The sequence below is a fragment of the Lepisosteus platostomus genome, chromosome 7, assembly GCF_059453375.1.
Source record: "Lepisosteus platostomus isolate fLepPlt1 chromosome 7, fLepPlt1.hap1, whole genome shotgun sequence".
In the NCBI taxonomy this organism is placed as follows: Eukaryota; Metazoa; Chordata; class Actinopteri; order Semionotiformes; family Lepisosteidae; genus Lepisosteus; species Lepisosteus platostomus.
Genome location: NC_142617.1, coordinates 20,172,265 through 20,190,556, shown reverse-complemented (window position 1 = coordinate 20,190,556; position 18,292 = coordinate 20,172,265). Strand labels below are relative to the sequence as shown.

General features: G+C 40.4%; 1 protein-coding gene across 9 annotated transcripts in view; it reads left to right on the top strand.

The window, feature by feature from the left end:
* The window catches only part of fndc3a (fibronectin type III domain containing 3A), a 113,130-nt gene that overhangs the window by 1,769 nt on the left and 93,069 nt on the right, over positions 1 to 18,292 (top strand). The window contains exon 2 of one of the 9 annotated variants that reach the window (XM_088639651.1): positions 4,383 to 4,529. The exons of 5 other annotated variants lie outside the window; for them this stretch is intronic. The gene's annotated coding sequence lies outside the window, so the exon portion shown is untranslated. Of the gene's footprint in view, positions 1 to 4,382; positions 4,530 to 9,283; positions 9,381 to 9,422; positions 9,544 to 10,473; positions 10,495 to 18,292 lie in introns of those variants that run through there. 3 more of the 9 variants (XM_088639653.1, XM_088639652.1, XM_088639654.1) reach the window with 3 other exon arrangements.

The following is an 18,292-nucleotide window of genomic DNA, read 5'->3' as shown; positions in this document are numbered from 1 at the left end:
TCCATACACCCAGGAATCAGCCTGACTTGTAGTTGTAGGAATGGCAGACGGCTGTAATTTTTATGACTGTTGACCGTAGCTAAGCTGTGTGTTTTTTTTTATGCAACAAGCTGGTGGTCAGTTGAGACATTGAGAGAGATGTAAAAAGGTGTGTGTGTGCTGCAAGACCCCCCCCTCCTTCCAGAAACAGCAGGGACAGAAGTGTATGTCTGAGGCCTGGATAAGGTTTCTTACCTCCTGGACTTTGACTGGAACCGTCAATCAGCTGTGGAAGAAATGTCCATTTGAGCTGGTACTTTGACCGGTTCTATTAAGAGTGCAGAAACAAAATAAATTGGCTTGTGTGCTTGCTTGTAGCATATGGATAGAATGATATGGCTCGATGGCTTGTTCCATACACCCAGGAATCAGCCTGACCTGCTCACCATTTCTTTAACTAGTTGGCGCACTTCATTATCTGTTATGTAACACAGGGACCGGAATGGAATGCAATATTTTTAACAAAGCTTTGAGATGGTGCAAGTATCTGATGTTTTGTACTGATTTTTTTTGACTACCCCACTGTTCCTGTTCCCTCCTTCCAAGAAGAGTGCATGTTGAGCACTACCTTTGACTTTTACTGGTGCCGTTGCTGAATTAACCTCTGCTTTTGTGGTCTGATTGCTTTGTGTATGTGCTCACAGTTAATATCAGGACTGTTACTTATTCCTGGGAACTGTTGTGACACCATGGAGCCTAACCCAGAAGCCAGGATGCAAGCTGAGACCTTGGATGGGACATCATTTGCAAGGCGTGCACCCACACGCACGCACACACATGTGCAAATAGGCACAAACAGGCATGCTGCCATGGACATATATGAGCAAACAGGTATATGCACACAAGTCCACACTAACCTGCATACCCTTGCGAGATGGGAAGTGTGAGAAGGTGGCTGCTGTAGAACAGATAATTTGATAACTTGGAACCATGATCAAATCTGGTTAATTTCAGGAAGTTTTTTTTGCATACAGAACCTCGACTCAAAATGAAGACCTTTTTGATCTATACCTACTTTTAAGAAACAAAATGAGCCGTGCAGTGGGGAGCATTGCTGCCTCGCAGCGCTGGCACCCTGGGTTCAATTCTTGGAGAGTTACCTGCGTGGAGTTTGTATGTTCTCCCCATGTTTGGTTTCCTCTGGGTGCTCTGTTTTCCTTCCAAAGTCTAAAGACATACTGGTAGGATAAGTGGTTTCTGGGAAAATTGGTAATGGTGTGTGTGTGTTTGCAACTGGGTTTTCTCAGGACTGGTGTCCCATCCAGGGTATATCCTGCCGTGTGCCCATTGCTTGCCAGGTTAGGCTGCAGCTCCCCATGACCCTGTATTAGATTAGCTTACTCACATCCTGATGTTGCACGCACTCACTCACAAGGGGGCCACATTTTCCAGGAGCCAAGTAGCCTGCCCGTAAGCCTTTTGAGGAAACCAGAACACCCAAAGGAAACTCAGGCAAATGCAGGGAGAACATAAATACAAATTCCACATAGATAATTCTCCAAAAATTGAGCCCAGGGCTCCAGTACTGTGAAGCAGCAATGCCCACCACTGTGCCACTATGCCACCCTTAAAGAATCTCATCAAGGTATTTCTTGATTGTGAGGGTCCACTGTCACTTCTGTCTTCAGATAGGTGTTCCCAGTCTTGGTCCTGGAGGCTCATAAACCTTCTAGTTTTGGGCCAGCTGACTTTAATTACCTCATTGAAGCCTAAATAGAACGAATGAGTTGCTTAGGTGGAACATTTTCAGTTTTTTTTCTACTCAGTAGTGTGGGAATTTACTTTATTCATAAAATCCAGTTAAAAGTTAAAATCTCACTTTCAACATGTTTAAGAGCTGAAAACATTCTAACAGTTTGAATTTATCCTTTCATTAAACCATATGGGGTTGAACTGTGTAACTGAGAGGATAAAAACCAGCGGTTGTGTGAGCCTTCAGAGTCAGTATTAGTAACCATTGACATAGAAAACAGAAGGACTTTATAGGCCTGGAGAACTGTAGTGCAGGTCCCCTGAGCAGGAGAATATAGTATTTAGTATACCGTGTGAAAACCTAGTGTAACTCTACACCTTCCGTGTCCTGTGTTGGGGTAACAACATGACCCAGTACAGTAGGTCTCTTGGGACACTGAGACAGGATATATTTTTTCATTTATACATGATCTGCAAATAATCATAAACATTTAAACCCTGTGGGTAATGGGATTTAGTAACTTAAGATGCTTAGATAGAAGGAAACTGGATATACATTCGTATTCCTCCTAGCTTAGAAATTTGCTTGCAACTAATACTGTTTTTTTATTGTCTGTCAAAAATGTCTGTAGCCTATCCTGTGGTTATGATGCTCTAAGAGTCATGTTAATATCCTGTACTCTTCTGTGTTGCTATGTGTTATTTCATGCTGTTTTGACATTGATATTTCATGTGTTTTTTTAGGAGGAAAACATTTTACCCAGTAAATGCATAATATTTACAAACAGGAGGAGGCCGTTTGGTAGTTAGTAGCTCATTAATTTGAGAACCTCATCTAGCCCTTCCTGAGAAGAATCTAGTGTATCAGCTTCAATAACATGGCTGGGCTATTCCATACTCACACAACCTTTGTGAAAAAGTACCTCCTGTTCTCGGTTAGAAATGTGCTTCCACATCATTTCTGTTTGTGTCTTCTGGTTCGTGTTTCACAGTTTGATTTTAAGAAGTCTGCCGGATTTATCATTTCATTCCTTTGGGAAATTTACTATTAACTTTACTATTAGGAGGTAAGACTTCAACCTGCCCTGTTTTAACCAAATCTGATCACAAGAATACTGGATAATCACAACTGTCTTTGTCCTGTAACTCTTGGGGAACTCCAGTAACTGGTTAATGAGCAACTTAGTTTCCTGTTGATAAAACCAGGTCATTTTGTGATGCAAAAGTAAAATATGTAGGACTAGATATTTTAAACTTTTAAAAAAAAATCAGTGGCTAAACATCTGTAAGAAATAATTGTAAAAAAACAAAACAATGTGAGACTCAGGATGACAGGACGATCTGCGTCAGCTCTCACTGGGTTAAAGAGAAAAAATAAAGTTTGTGGGATCACGTAAAGAGAGGGCGAACACTTGGAATGGAAAACAAAGTGACAGGACAGTAAGGCTTCCTTTACCAAAAATGTTCAATTTTAAATCCAAAAGTTGCAGTATTTAGCTTGGACCTATTTATCAATCTCTCCCAACCCCTTGAGCCTCTGGTGCGTTAAAGGGATTTTGAGAAATGTATAGAGACACTATAGTCTGTTATTCAGGAGCATTGGTATATGTGGTGGGACAACCTCTTGAATAATCTTCAGGGGATTCTACTCGTTTCAACTTTTCCATGCCCGATGCAAAAACGTATTTGTCCAAAAATTAATTAAAATGAAACCTGGAACTGCCTCTAAGGGCTTCTTCTTATGTGGTGTTAGAGCAGGCTGTGTATGGAAGCATTGTCAGCATATTATCCAACATATCAGAAAGGACACTAATAAGTCAAGTAGAACAGGGCATGGGGGATAGTGAGGGTACAGAATTAATAATTTAGTGTTTTGATAGTTTTTACAAACAGAATTATTTCCAAAACTTATTCAGCAATCACAAATGAACACAAGCAGAAAGTGGACAATGTAGTTATTGTCCGTATTGCTGAGATGGTGTATATCCATAATTAGGCATTGTTCTGAATTTTAAATAACATTTCCTTATTGTTATCGCCTCTCTTCAGGACTAACCTGTCAAACCTTTGAAGCCAAAAAGTCCTTGCAATACTCTGTAACACCCTCCCCTACAAAGACTTCCTTGTCCAGAGATAGCCCATATCACACTCCTGTTTTGAATGTGGTCGTGTTCTGTATTGTGTAATTTTAACGTTGCTTCAATTGACTGTGCCCAATTTGGCTTTGTAAACCTTTCTCTGCGTTAACTATGTAAAGTGTTGAATCCACATTCTTGCTTTGTGTTGCTTCCTTTTCCAAGTCAGTGACACCCTTGCGATTTTGAAATGCGTGTCGTGTCGTGCTTTATCAACAGGGCATTCAGTTTGCATTGCGTCTGTCTTTGTGCGTTTCATTTGCCGCCGATTTGAAATCGGCAAATCTTTGATGGCTGGGTGCAAGCTTGCTGTCGTTTTTACTATTTTCACCAAAAAAAGCTGGGCACCGCTGGCTGGGTTTCCCCAGGTTTTCCATTGGCAGAGATTGCCACTGGACCGTTTGCCTCTGTAAGCTCTAATTTTTTCTCTACAGTTTCAGCATCAGGGCTTGATCAGCATGCCACAGCGCACTGTCCGATCACTGCCATCATTTTCTGTCTTTTCTGCCACAACAGAAAAACAAAACTCCGCATTTGAAGAACCCTGCCAGAGGCTTCATCTATGATACCTTCTGGGTTTCAGTGATCATTATCAGGTGGATAAGCTTTTCCTCTCTGACAACACATCAGCATAATTTAAGCACAGTGATAAAGAGATAAATGGTAAGCTTCATTTTTTCTTCCGTGTACTTGACATTGTCATCCTCATAAGTGGAGCTCTGCTGGTGCAGTGGTGGGGAAGGTTTAGCTAAGTGATGCAAGTATGGCTAAAACACTGAGCACAAAAATGAGAAGGCAAGAATGCGGGCCTACCTTGGCTTAGTGCATCATCCTTTTGTAATAATCCAGTGGCTCTGTATCGGAGTGTGTGAAGGCGCAAAGTTGCCAGCTGACATTTGCATTTGTATTGCAGCTTTGGCTTGAGGACAAAGCTCCTCATGCAGAAGGCTGATGGATACTCCTGTTAGCTATTGGCAGACGTACTGGGGGAAACAGGGTGTCACATTGTTTTGGGGGTGCTTATTTTTTATTTTTTTTAAAGGGAGTGGAAGAAGGGAGAATTCTTACTATCAGGAGTCTGCAAAAAAAACTTTTGCAATGTTAAAACTCTGGAGTTATGTGCTATACAACTGATTATATTTATTCTTGCTCATAGCATATAGACTACTTGAGGCAGAATAGGTAGAATGAGGGAGAATAGGTAGTTGGGGGAAAAAAATAAAAAAGAGAGATGTAGGTAATGACTGGAAGTTCACTGTGTCATTGTTTAGTGTATTGGCTGTTATACAGAAATAAAGGGCTAAGTCACCTGAATCAGCTTTCATTAGTTCGTGAAGTTTTGGTTTGGGTCATACACAGCCCTACCAGTGTGACACCAGAGCACCGAGGCACTGTGATTTCCTGACAGTGCCGTGAGACCAGTGTTCTGAAATATTTTAGAATAAATGAAATCGGTCACAATGCAGCAGATTGAATTTTTTTCTTGGAGTGTTTTCCACAGAGACTCCACTGGTGCAGCCGTGCTGGTAGAAAAGTGTATTTATTGCAGGTTTACATTTGCCAATGAGAAAAGAAGCAGGGGTTCAAACTGCGTGTGTTGGGACTGTTGTTGTCTGTCAAGGAGAACTCTTGTCTGACAGGATTCCCACTGAATTGCTTTGAGTGGTGCTGCTCTGATGACTCCACTCCTCCAAAGAACAATTTGAATCTTGACGTATTATTATTACAGGGTGTGTGTGTTTTTTTTTTATCTTACCTGTTCTTGACTGACTATGGATGGGTTTGTGACATTTTTGAAGCCCACTATCCTTTCTGGAAAACTGAGTAATTTTGTTTAAAATGAGAACTGACAGCAGTAGTTGTTGTGTGGGCTAAATTTTTCATTTACTGTTGTTTGTAGGCAGAAGCATAATGTGCAGTGTTTCACAACAAGAATAAACATTAGTCACGCATGTGCATATTCAGTGAGGGGCTGCTATAGAGGTAGCTTTGAGCAAATGATATGTGTTTTTATGTTTGTGACTGCCTTTGAACATGTGCAGCCCATTAGGAAATGGAGCAGAATTCCACATTATTCAACAGGTTGATGTCATTTGTCATAGATTTAAAAACAATCACATGTTTATGTTTTAAAAGTGCAACGCATAGGCCTGCACCATACCTGGTATTTTCTGCAGTTGTGCAAGACATATAGTGTTGCGGGTTGTTATAGTAGTTAACTGAGTAGCTGTGATATTAGGAAAAGAGCTGATGTACCTCACGTGTCTCTAATAGCCAACTCTTTAGCATGTAGGAGGCAATGAGGTTAATTGAGTCTGCTGCTTGTGCTACTGAATCAACTGGGAGTATGAATAACTGATGAGACGAATTTCAGGAATCATTCAAAAGTTAATAGAAAAAGTTTTTTTTTTAAATGAATGTGAATTATTATTCCCCAAGGTGCTTAAATAACACTTGATGAAAGTGAGTCAATTTTATTTTTGCCGTAATTATCAATTGGATAAGGTGGCCCTTAAAACTCTTTAATCTGTATTGCAGTGTTGAGGATGAGAAAGCAGTTTATTTTTTTCTGTCTGGTTTCCTACAGTCTGTGTGCTTAAGATGGGGGCAGTTTGTGTCATCTTTAACTGTGGCACCTTCTGCCCAGAGTATGTCACTACCCTTGCTTGGTGTTGATAGTGGTGTGGAGAATGGTTATATTACAGTTTCATAATTTTCAAATGCTGAGCTGGTTTTGTGGCAATATTTCAAGCCTGAACAGCCTGCAGGTGGTTCTTTCACCTGAAAAAAACAGATGCAGCTCTTGAGTGTTTTGTTAGGGTGCAGAATACTGAGCAGTTTGTTTTAGCAGCTGTTGACTCCCAGAAGGCTGCAGTGTTTTCTGGTTTCATTCCAACCTGGACTCTTGATAACTATATGCAGTGCTGGGGCTCTGGGTTCACTTCGTGAGGTACTTTCTGGGAAAATCGGCCCTGGTGTCTGTGTGTCTGTGCCTGTGTTTTTTCCTGTGGTGGACTGGTGTCCTATCCTGGTTGTACCTTCTTTTGGCCTGTTGCTTTCCAGGATAGGCTCCCCCACACCCCTATAGTGATATATGGATCGACAAGTGGAGATGACATTTGGAATTAATATGGCTTTGTCAATTAAAGTAACTTTTTTGTTTTGCTTGGAGATAAGTATCTCTGTATCTTGAGTAAGACTGTATTGCTGTGTACTCTTTTCATGGTGTGTTACAGCTGGCACTGAATGGTGTTATTGCTGTACGATGCTGTTGGGAGGCTGAACTTCATTAGTCTTTTTTTGGCTTTTTTTGTGTTGCTTTTTTGCAATGTATAGATGCGCCTGCATGCTGGCTGTTAGATGTCTGTAAGATTGAATTGTCCTCTCTTGGCTTATAAATTGTGTTTATGGAAGCTAGTGGGAGGTGACTGAGTCCCACTCGATAAGTATGGCTGAATTGCATTCTTACCTGGCTCAGCCCCCATTTGTGGTTTTTACAGTGTGGTTAGTGATAGATGCCACATTCTTTTAGTTAAAAGGAAGCTGTTTGTTTTTTTTTTAGACTTTAAAAAGAAGAGACTCACCATGAACCATTTCACAAGACACATGAATATTCAACTCCATTGTGCAATCAAAAGCATTTGGACAACATGATGTGGAGGTGGTGACACTTTGTAAGCATTGCATATCTAGTGGTTTTGGCAAGACATGGAAATACATTTGGGTTACTTAAATGTTAATTTCACACATATTAAGTTCTTATTAATTAATCGTTCTCCCATCCCCACAGTGGTATCTCCTTCATTACAGAGAAAGCACTGCTGCTACTCAATTGATAAAAAAAACTTACATGTTTCTCGGACAGTCCACCAAAATTATACTTACGTACAGGAACTTTGTAAGCCTTTTTTTCTTTCTTCATCAAACAAAATTCTTAAATATAATGTCAAATGCTTTTCTTCAAGCAGTTGTGCGTGGTTGCCATTATCGAACAGGCTGTCAACAGAGTTTATTAGTGCGAAAGCATGAAACATGTTTTTATCTTTGGTGGAAACTGAAAATATCACATCCTGTATATTTTGGGTGTTTCTTCCTACAGCAGGAGAACAAACTCCTGGAGGGCTTCTGTTCATCTCAAAATGTCACACGTGCAAGTCTTCATTTGTAAAAATACCTGAAAGCAATTGAAATAAACGCTTGGTGTGCCATTTTACATTCATGATTTGTTTTTTGCTACTTGTATGTAACACTGTGCAATAATAAACTAGAAAGAGTGGTGGTCCTAATACAGATCCCTGGTGTACTCCACTGATTGCATCACTCCAATGAGAACATTCACCACTTATTTGTACCCTGTGTTTTCTATTAACTGATTTTTAAATCCAAATGCACACATTTTCCTGAATACATACTCCTTATAATTATAGAATTCCTCATACAAGAGTAACTTTTGTCTCTGATAAATTATCTACCTTTTCTACAACTGTAGAATTTCCCCTAGAATCCTCTTAACATACAGATGATCCTGTTGTTCTTACAAGTACTTTATGTGTAATGGAAATAAGACCCTGGTGTTGGGACTATCTACTCCTGCTGTGCTATGTGTGTGCAGTTTGTATGTTCTCCCTGTGTTGGATGGATGGTCTATAATTACTAGTTCTAGTTTTGTTGCCCTTTTTATGGATGAGTGTTACATTACAAATGATGTACCCAAAGGACATGTTTGGTCTTAAAAAGCAGTCTATAATAAAGAGATCGAAACAAATTGTATATTTTAATTAACTTGAAACATCAATAAATATCAGATTAAATAGAAAGTTTGAACGTGAAAGTCAATGACCTTTGGTATTTCAAAAGATCGCCCCTAGTGGCGAGGCAGTGGGACACCTGACATCCATGAAAAAGCTCTGGATGTACTGCAATTTGAATCACATAGCAACTACTCATGGCTTAAAATACAAAAAAATGAACTAAGTAGTGAATATGCCAAGTTAAATTGTCAAAATATGTAGGTGGCAAATGAAATTCTGTCAAATATATCACTAAGCAGTAAGAACAGTGTTTCTTTAAGATGCTGCAGCTGTGGAGCAGCAGCCGTTGGAACAGAAAGCACTGTTTTCGCTATTGAAAAAGTCTTTTTTGAGCTTTCTGTGAAAATGAAACTCGCACAGAACTCGAGGGAAGAAAACCCCACAACTCTTTGAAAAGATGGACTTTTGTTTATTTTTCTTTGTAAGACACCTTTACACCCTTTTCCCTGGGTTATAACTCTCCTTTTTGTGTCTTTCAGGCCTGCTTAGTAGTAGAGTCTTTCCCTCAGGATTCCTGGCTTTTGGTTTGTGTGTTTTGGCACGAGGGCACTGCTGGCATTGCTTATTTGCTTTTTAAATGCTCCCTAATCTCAAGGGCAAGGCGCATTTTTTAACACGCCCAGAGCAGGTGGCCTGTGGGAACATGTTGTTTACAGCTGTCAAAGCTGTTTCTCTGTTTTTTGTCTCCCACTGTCCTTGTTTGGTATGTATTTTTTCTATCAAGCTCTCCTAACTATGAAATGAATAATCTAAATTAAAGCGTGTCTCATTACAGCGTGGAGTTTACTCTGCGCTCTCTGCTTTGGTTGCCGGTTGCTTGTTGTTGACAGCTTGGGGGCGTCTGTGGTTGACTGGCTTCATGTGAGGTAGGGCTTTGAATTTTTTAGTCTGCAGTTGCAGCGGGCCCTAATTGATTGGGAAATTGATCAGATTAGAGCTTCTTTAAAGTGCTCACAGGGAAGGAAGCAAGTGGAGAAATGGCAGGGAGCCATCAGGAGATTACAGACTGAGCCACAGTCTGGAAAAATGGTCCAGACCAACCATTTGGAAGTAACCACAATGTAATGGGTTTGTGCAGGCAAGTTTGGGCACAATTATTATGGAAATTAGGGTGATTAAAGGTGCCCTTGCTGCAGCGAGAACATTTCTTTATGTTTGAAGTGTTTTCGTGTGTTGAAATGGCTTTAACAGGGAACATTTGTTGCAGGGTCATTGCAGTTTCTGGTTTAGTTCTACAACGATTATGACCCACAGAGGGAAAATGGTTGATTGCCTAAGAAAAAGGAATTATCCCAAGCAGTAGTCATGGTTTCAAATGGGATTAATTCAGATAGCTCCTAGACTTCTTCCCTTTAATTCTACTTTCATTCTACTTTTTTATTCTGACTTGGGGCCAAAATCCTGTTGGTAACTGCTAGTTCCTGAAAGACTGACACTTCTGGCCTTGACCAGCAGGTCGTTAGGGACAGGCAGTCTGAACTGAAGAATAAGTGTTTTGCTCACCAGCAGCTGTGGCTTTGATGGCTTCACACACACGACTTGCCTCAGTCTAGAGTTGTTTGTGATCTAGAGCAGTGGTTCTCAAACTGTGGTACGCGTACCAGGAGTGGTACGTGGAGCGCCACCAGCTGGTACGGCATATGACCCTGGAACTTTGTTGTGTGCACTTAAAAATCGGAACGTGTTTTCATATTTTCTATTTTAATGTGTTTCAAGTACGCAGCCTACGTACTACGATACAGCACACGCTAATACTTGAGTGGACACAGAAGTACAATGTAATTCTATACCATTCTATAGGAATGCTTGCTACGAACGTAAGTGACCAGTTGTATTTATAAAAAGCTGTCTCCAGCAAATAGGGAGGTAGGAGAATGTGTGTGATTTTAGAACAATGCCAATGTTGTAAACACAGGAATGCATAGAAATGTGTGCTACCAACGCTGGTAATCTTGTGAGCACAGGAAAGCATGGTAGGTAACAGAAAAATATTTTAAGAACTGTTCTAGGTTAACTTGAGAAAAATACACCGAGCGTCTCTGTGTTTCGCTCCCATGCACATGAAATAAAAACTTCTTTTGACTTCTGAGACTGACTCCTGAAACCGAAACGGGGAAAAATGCAAGCTTGCGGATTGCTAAAGCAGGTAAGCCCCACACTATTTTTGAAGAACCTTATTTACCGTTGGCAAAAGAGCTGACACATATTTTGTGTGGAGAAAAAGCTGCTAAACAGCTCGACCTGCTGCCCCCTCTGAAAGACACAGTCACTCATAGAATTATTGAAATTGTGGATGATATAAAAAGTACGCTGATAGAGTGCATTAAGATGAGAAGATGCTTTTCACTGCAATTAGATGAGTCTGTAGTCGATTTGGCCAATTTGCTCATTTACGTTAGATACGAGTTTGAGGGTGTCCCATGAGGACTTTCTGTTCTGTAAGTTCGTACAGACGGTGCTAGAGCAATGAGAAGCCAAAACAGCGGTGTGGTTGCACGAATTAGAGAGGTTGCTCCAGAAATGAATGGACGCATTGCAACATCCACCGCGAGACCTTTGCCGTCAAGAAAATGCTTGAAGATTTAAAATCTGTTAGACTCTGTTGTGAATTCTGTTGTGTATCAAGGCTCGAAAAATGACTTCACATCTGCTTTGCTCGACTAAACAGGCTCACCCCTCTCACTGAAATGGTGCTTTTTTATTGTTTCTTTTTATTTCTTGTTGTTTCTTTTTTTTCTGTAAAGCGCTTTGAGAAGCCACCTTTAAAGGCACTATATCAAATAAAGTTTATTATTATAATATTTATTATATGTGTATGTGAGTGTGTGCACACACGTGCGCTCATATCAGTCATTGAGATTTTCTGGGGTTCCTATGAAAAGATGACTTGTACTGTAGGTGGTACTTGGATGCTTTGGTTTGATCAGGGATGATAGGGGGGGTGTGATATGGTGGGTGTGTGCGGTGTGAGAGGAGTGTCTGTGTCTCCTCTGTGAAATACTGTGGGAATTTGTGTGATGTCAAGCATCTGGCACTATTTGAAACAGTTTGAAACCTTTGCATAATGGCAGGACTGAAACCACTCACTATGACTCGATAATGTTCTCACTAATGTTGGGACATGTGCTATGACGCTGTAATTTCATATCTCCCTTTCTTCATTGCATGCGTCTGCATCTGTTTTTGAGCAGAGCAGCTGCACCTTGTCTTGTTCACATCTCAGGATATTAGTTTGGTATTCCCCCCTCTCAGCCTCTTTGGTCTGGTTTGTGTGTTGCCAACATTCGCATGCAGACCCTTGAACGCAGTGGAGCTTTCCTGTTAGCTGTGTAAATATAGTCCCACGATGGACTCTAGAGTCAAGACAAAACCATTCAATCCCAACCCATGACTGGACATAGCAGGGTGCAGTAAATTTCATTCAGTGTCACCGTTGTCTTGGGTGGTTATTAAAAGGGAAGCTAAAATGGACTTCTCTATTTTTAAACTCATAGAACCTTTGACGTTCCATGTCCTGAAGCTGAATTTACATTCACTTGAGGATATGCTGTTGCCTGTTCCTCCTCAGCCTCTCTCCTCGTTTTGCAGCAGAGAATTGCTTTGAGGTAGCTGTTTTGTTTTTGTAGTGATGTATCCAGGGCTAAAATGTCCTTCAGAATCGAATATTGTCTTAATGTTACTTTACAAGTGAAAGGGGGAGAGAGAGGCACTTGTTGGTTTAAGTGAGATAAATTAGAAATATACTGCAGGCGATGCCTGTGCTCTCTGTCTCTGAGCTGTGCCTCCAGGTCTGGCACTGACACGACGCCATGCTGTCTGTTGGGTAGGATGTGTTTTACCTGATGTCTTCTTTTCTTACTTCCCAGCCTGTGTGGTTAGGTACCGTATGGTTTAGCTCGTGTAACATGTGTTTTTTACACCATTAAATAGGAGATATGCAAGCACTGCAGTGGCAAGATAAGGAGAAAATGGAAGTGCAGTAGGGTCCTCACAATGACCGACGGCCTGTGAGATGCTACTCTTGTGCCCTATAGCAAGGTTCTCTACTTGGACTGCCCCAGCAAGTGCCCCATGTTGTGCGCGGGTACTCTCCAGGTTGCCAATGAGACTTTGTTCTTTTGAGACTTACCTGGTTAAATAAAAACAAAGTTAGCTAAAGCAGTAAATGGAATGGCTAACTTCTCATTGTGGTCTCCTGCCTACGCTTGTTTTCCACTGACGTTAAGACCATCATTGACTAAATGGAATAACACCCTAGGTGACGCTTAGTAGCATGAGAGGGGGTGGCTGTTGTCAGTCAGGCCTTCCTGGTGGTCATTAGCTAAGTGGTCGTTTGTTCCGTGCACTCACCTCGCTCTTTTGTATGGTTAGATTGTTTTAATTAAGGAAATGTTTAGTTCTCAAGTGGGTGGGAAACAATACAGCAGCTTTGACTTGCTTAATTAGGTCAGGTGAAATGCAAACCATGTAGTTAGTGCTGAACATAATGCTGTACATAATATTCTCTAATAGCAGAAAAGTTGCAGGAGTGTTAGTCTGTGGCTCATTGGTGAAAAAGGGTTATATGTGTTTGTACTTTCACAGAGCCCTTTATCTGAGCTAGTTTACAGAACTTTCCATCTGACTGCTTTATCACTTTTACCTAGGTATATATTCAAGGACATTAATGACGGAGTGACCCAAATTGCCATGTAGCTATATTAAAGTGTTAATACTAAATGCTTTTAGATGAATCAATATCATACTATAATATACTAAATTATCAGCTTCTTATTCAGGATCATGTGTAAGTATAGTATGTATGCTGGATAATTTGAGATATATCCCAAATGTAATAGTGCACTTCATCAGTGTTCAAAGAGTATAATTCACCTTGAAATAAATACTTCCAAACATTCATCTGATATCAGAAAGTCACTTTATCCTGCTAAAGCTTGTGGATATCTTGGAATGGAGTTTATCTTAGAACCATAGGGCACAAGGCAAGACTACACCCTGGATGGGACATCAGGCCATCTTCCATACAGTTAACTGATTAAGGCATACATTAGGGCAGGGTGGGTAGTCCTGTGTGTCTATAATGTTTCAGTTCAACTCTGAACAAGCTTTATTAGCTCAGTATTAATTTGATGAGACCAATTTAAAAGCTTCTCTCAGCTCTTCAGGTGTTGTTTCTTTGAGAAGACCTGCAGGCACATTGGCCCTCCATGACCAGGATTGGCTGATTGTGTGAGGGATGGGTAATAAGTTATTTCACAATGACATGAAATATTACTTTATACAGCATTGTGTTGATGTTGCATTGTCAGTGCTAGGCAGGTAACACATTAGAAACTGTCACACTGCTCTCAAGATCTATAGAAGCATCAGCAGGGTAGCTTTTTAAAAATAAGGAACTCACTATGGACCCTAGGAAAGTCATATGAAAAGACGATTGAACTCTGTTTTTTAGGTAATTCAGGCTACCAGAACAGGTACTGCTCATAAAAGGAGAGGCTGAGGGGAAAAAAAATACAAACTCTTCAAAGCTGATGCAAACCTCATTGTAAATTCTCTACAGTGTATAATTCAATAATTATAATATATTCAATAATTCAAAATATCCTCCTAATAGACAATAGGAGAATAGCCATGCAGCAAGTACAGACGTTAATGTTTCCAGTAATGTTAAGACCAGTAAAGATCCGCAGTACCCCAAAATGAGCTTAGTGGGTGAATAGCTGCTCTGTTAACTTGTCCTTTAGCCATGTTGTATTTGCTGCCTCTCCTCAACAAAAGAGTTGTTTTCCAAAAACGTGTTATACAGCATCGGGGCCAGTGCCCTAGAGCTGGCAGTTGGCATGTATTAATAGTGCTGAAGAGAAAAGCTCTGATCAGACACAGCCTTTCTTCTAAATGTGAAGTGAGCGCAGGAATAAAGACCCCGTAGAGACTGAGCTGGGCCTGTGATAGATGGTGGATTGATTTTGAGGGGAGGAGAGCCTACAAGCCATGGGTCAATTAAGGCAACAAGTAAGACTATAATTGAGTCCGTTCAGGCTTTACCAGCTGTTGGCTTTTGTGTAAGCAAACAGATGGTGGACATTTACTCCATACTTTGTTGCTTCACTTTCAGTAAATTTGTGTAGATTTATAGGAGTAAAAGCCTTAAATATTTTTGCTTCTGTGCTTCAGTATTTCGCTTTGTGCAATGACTTAGGTCTCATGGAAGGGATTTGCAGCAGTTCACGCTGTGGTACAATGGGCACCTCATTATTCTTTGCTGTCGCCTGTGCCCATTTCTAATTAGGCAGCCAGACAGGGTGTGTTCGTCTCTCCTTTGCTTCCGTTTTCTGAAGCATGCAGTGACATTTATTAAAAGCAAACGGGGCTGGAAAACGACTCGGTGCACTTTCCTTTTGAAATCTTAACGCTTCCACTCCGTTTACTTAGTGTTTTCCCTCTTAGTCTTTCATACTAAATACACAGCAGATTGTGCATTTTGTGAGCAGGGGCGGCAGATATCAATCCATAAACACCTGTGCCAGCCCGGTATGTGCACGTGTTAAGTCACACAGTGTAGAATTGAATTGGTTGACTTCAGAATTGACATGTTTATACTCGGTGCCTCCAAAGTTATTTTGCAATTGCATCATGTGCCATGTTTTTTCCTATTTTGTTTGTGAGCTTGTGGTACAAACTGTTTTATAGGTTGCCAGACAGTTATGTCTGCTTCACTTTATCTTCCCAACTTCTTTCACTCTGTTTCCAGTGACCAGCCATTCATGTTTTGTGCCACTCCAGTTCTGAGTATGAAATAGTTCATCCCAACTTAATACTGCAGAGTACTAGAGATATTACTTTGCTCCTAGGTGACCTCCTAAGGAGGCTCTCACTGGCTCTGCCTTATGACTGTAATTACACGATGAAGCTGGTTTTTGAATCACATGCCCCTCTCTATAATGATGGACTCGAGGGATGTCTCTACTATGAAGCCTTGTGCTGGAGTAACCCAAGTTAAGTGTCTTTCAGGCACTGAGGCACAACAATGTGAAATACAGGGCTGACCAAAAGTGGACCCTGAGTCCTTTACTCCCTCATCTTGAATAAGCTCAGTACAAGTAAAATTGAACATTTTTATTGAAAAAGATTTGAGTGCTTTTCAAGAAACTCAAGAGAGAACTGTGCAATGACACACAGATATATGAAAGCAGTAAGAAGAAGGGGAAAAGGAAGCTGCACACCAAGATGACCAGGTAAAACCAAGAGTAAAATTGAACTATATGATAAAAATCTAATGGATCCTTTCTCGTGGAAAGATGGGTCTTTATGTAAGTTTCAAGGATGACTCTGAAGTCTCTGGTGGACTCTGTGAGTTCCACAAACACATCATGTGGACCTTAGTCTTAGCAGAATAAGAACATCAGAATCAGCAGCTCTTGGACTGATTTTTTGTTGTACCCTTAATTAACCTTCTGCTAGGGCATTCGGTGCTTCATATACAATCTACTTTGAATTACAGGGAGCTGGTGCACTGTACAGAGAAAGGGAGTTGTGTGCTGATACACGTTACTTTTTAGCTAGCATTTGCTCTGCAGAATTCCATACACATTGAAGACTGGTGCCCTAGAAAGTGTACAAGGAAGACTTCTCCGTAGTCTAATCTTGATAATGTCCAGGCACGTATTGCCATTTCAGCATCAGATAGGCAGACCAAGTGTCTTAACTGAGAACTATTATGCAAGTAGAAGAAGTGCTACTAATGGCAACACAAGTTAAAATGTAATACAGGGTTTGTAACTTCCATCAAGGGTTTTATTTCACATAGTTCTGTTTCCACAGCAACCAACTAAATGAAGACAAGACAGGGGCACAAAGTTTATAAATTGACGTATACTCTAACAGTGTAACTCAATTCCTTCTTTTTTTGCCTTTAAAACAACTTATAAAGGCACTGTATTCCTGGCTGCAGTGTTGTGGGTTCAAATTCAGGTAGGACACTGGACACATTCCAGTGTTTCCATTAAACTTCTCAAGTAAATGACCTTTAGAGGTACTCTTCAGGTAATCATTGCAACTGAGAATTGCACTCCCTTAAAAAGGATCAAATAAAATAATGTGCTTTGGAAATACATACACACAAATTGCAGCATCACATTTGTAACTGCAGATATAGTCAGGGATGATGCATCATTTCCATCTGTTGTACTTATAATAATGCACTTTGATTTACATTTGATTTAAAAGTTTTATGTGAAAACTGAATATTAAGCACAGCTTACTCGAAGAATGCTTTTTCCATTTGCAGTAACTCCCACATGAAACTGCCACTCTAATGTGGTCTGACTCACGTGTTAAATTATGTCATTCATTGATTTTTCTTTTGCATGTTATGCTTTATTGATGCTAAATTAAAAGCTTTTCCTCAGAGCAGTTTGTTCAAATTGTTTTGAGACTTTCCATCTCCCATTTAATTTTCTTTTTTAGTTTCACTACAAATCCATAGGAGTTTCCCCAAAAGCAATGTCTGAGAAGCTGAGGTGGCGTGATTTTTATGATTTTAAGGTTAATGTGGAAGTTTGTGTTTTTCCGGGGATAAACATTGTATTTATTCTGTTATAATAAGAACGTCTGCTCTTCTAGAGAAACACGTCATCATTTTAGCTTGCAACCTGACCACAGCTTAAAAAATAATAATAATATAAAAATAAACTTTATTTTATATTGTGCCTTTAAAGGTAGCGTCTCAAAGTGCTTTACAGAATGACAACAACAATAAATAAAAAGAATACACAAGATAAAACACAATTACAATATACAGAGGAGACCGTGGATGGTGGTACTAAGAAAAGCAGAGGGGTGAAGAATGGAACCAGTTAAGTAAAGGCTTTTCTAAAGAAGAAGGTTTTGAGTCTGGATTTGAAGGAGTTTAGAGAAGGTGACTCTCTGATATTCTTGGGCAGAGAGTTCCAAAGCTTGGGGCCATAACAGGAGAAGGCCTTGTCACCCATACAATGTAGACGGGCTTGGGGGACAGTAAGGAGAGCAGAATTAGAAGAGCGAAGGTTGCAAGGTGGGGAGTAGGGCGATAATAGTTCAGACAGGTACTGAGGTGCCAAGCCATGCAGAGCCTTGTAGGTGAGCATGAGGATTTTCAAGTCCAAACAGAATTTGACAGGAAGCCAGTGCAAGGACTCCAGGATAGGAGTAATGTGATCATTTGCACTAGATGAATACCTGGTCAGGATTCTGGTTGCTGAATTTTGGACATACTGCAGTTTGTTCAAAGTAGATTTAGATACCCCAGCGAGTGGAGAATTACAGTAGTCAATTCGAGAGAACACAAATGTGTTGATCAGCTTTTCAGCCACAGTTAGTGATAGCATAGGTGTATTCTAGTGATATTTCTGAGGTGAAAAAAGATGCTTTGACAATATGCTGCACACGTGGGTTGAATGTTAAGCCAGAATCGAATATAACCCCAAGGTTTTTCAATTTAGGTTGAAGCTCAAGTACAGAAACATCTACAGATAGGGTTACAGGGTTGGCTTTATGAAGTTGATGGGGGGTGCCAATAAGCATGACTTCAGTCTTGTCGCAGTTAAGATGAAGGACATTTTGAGTCATCCACATTTT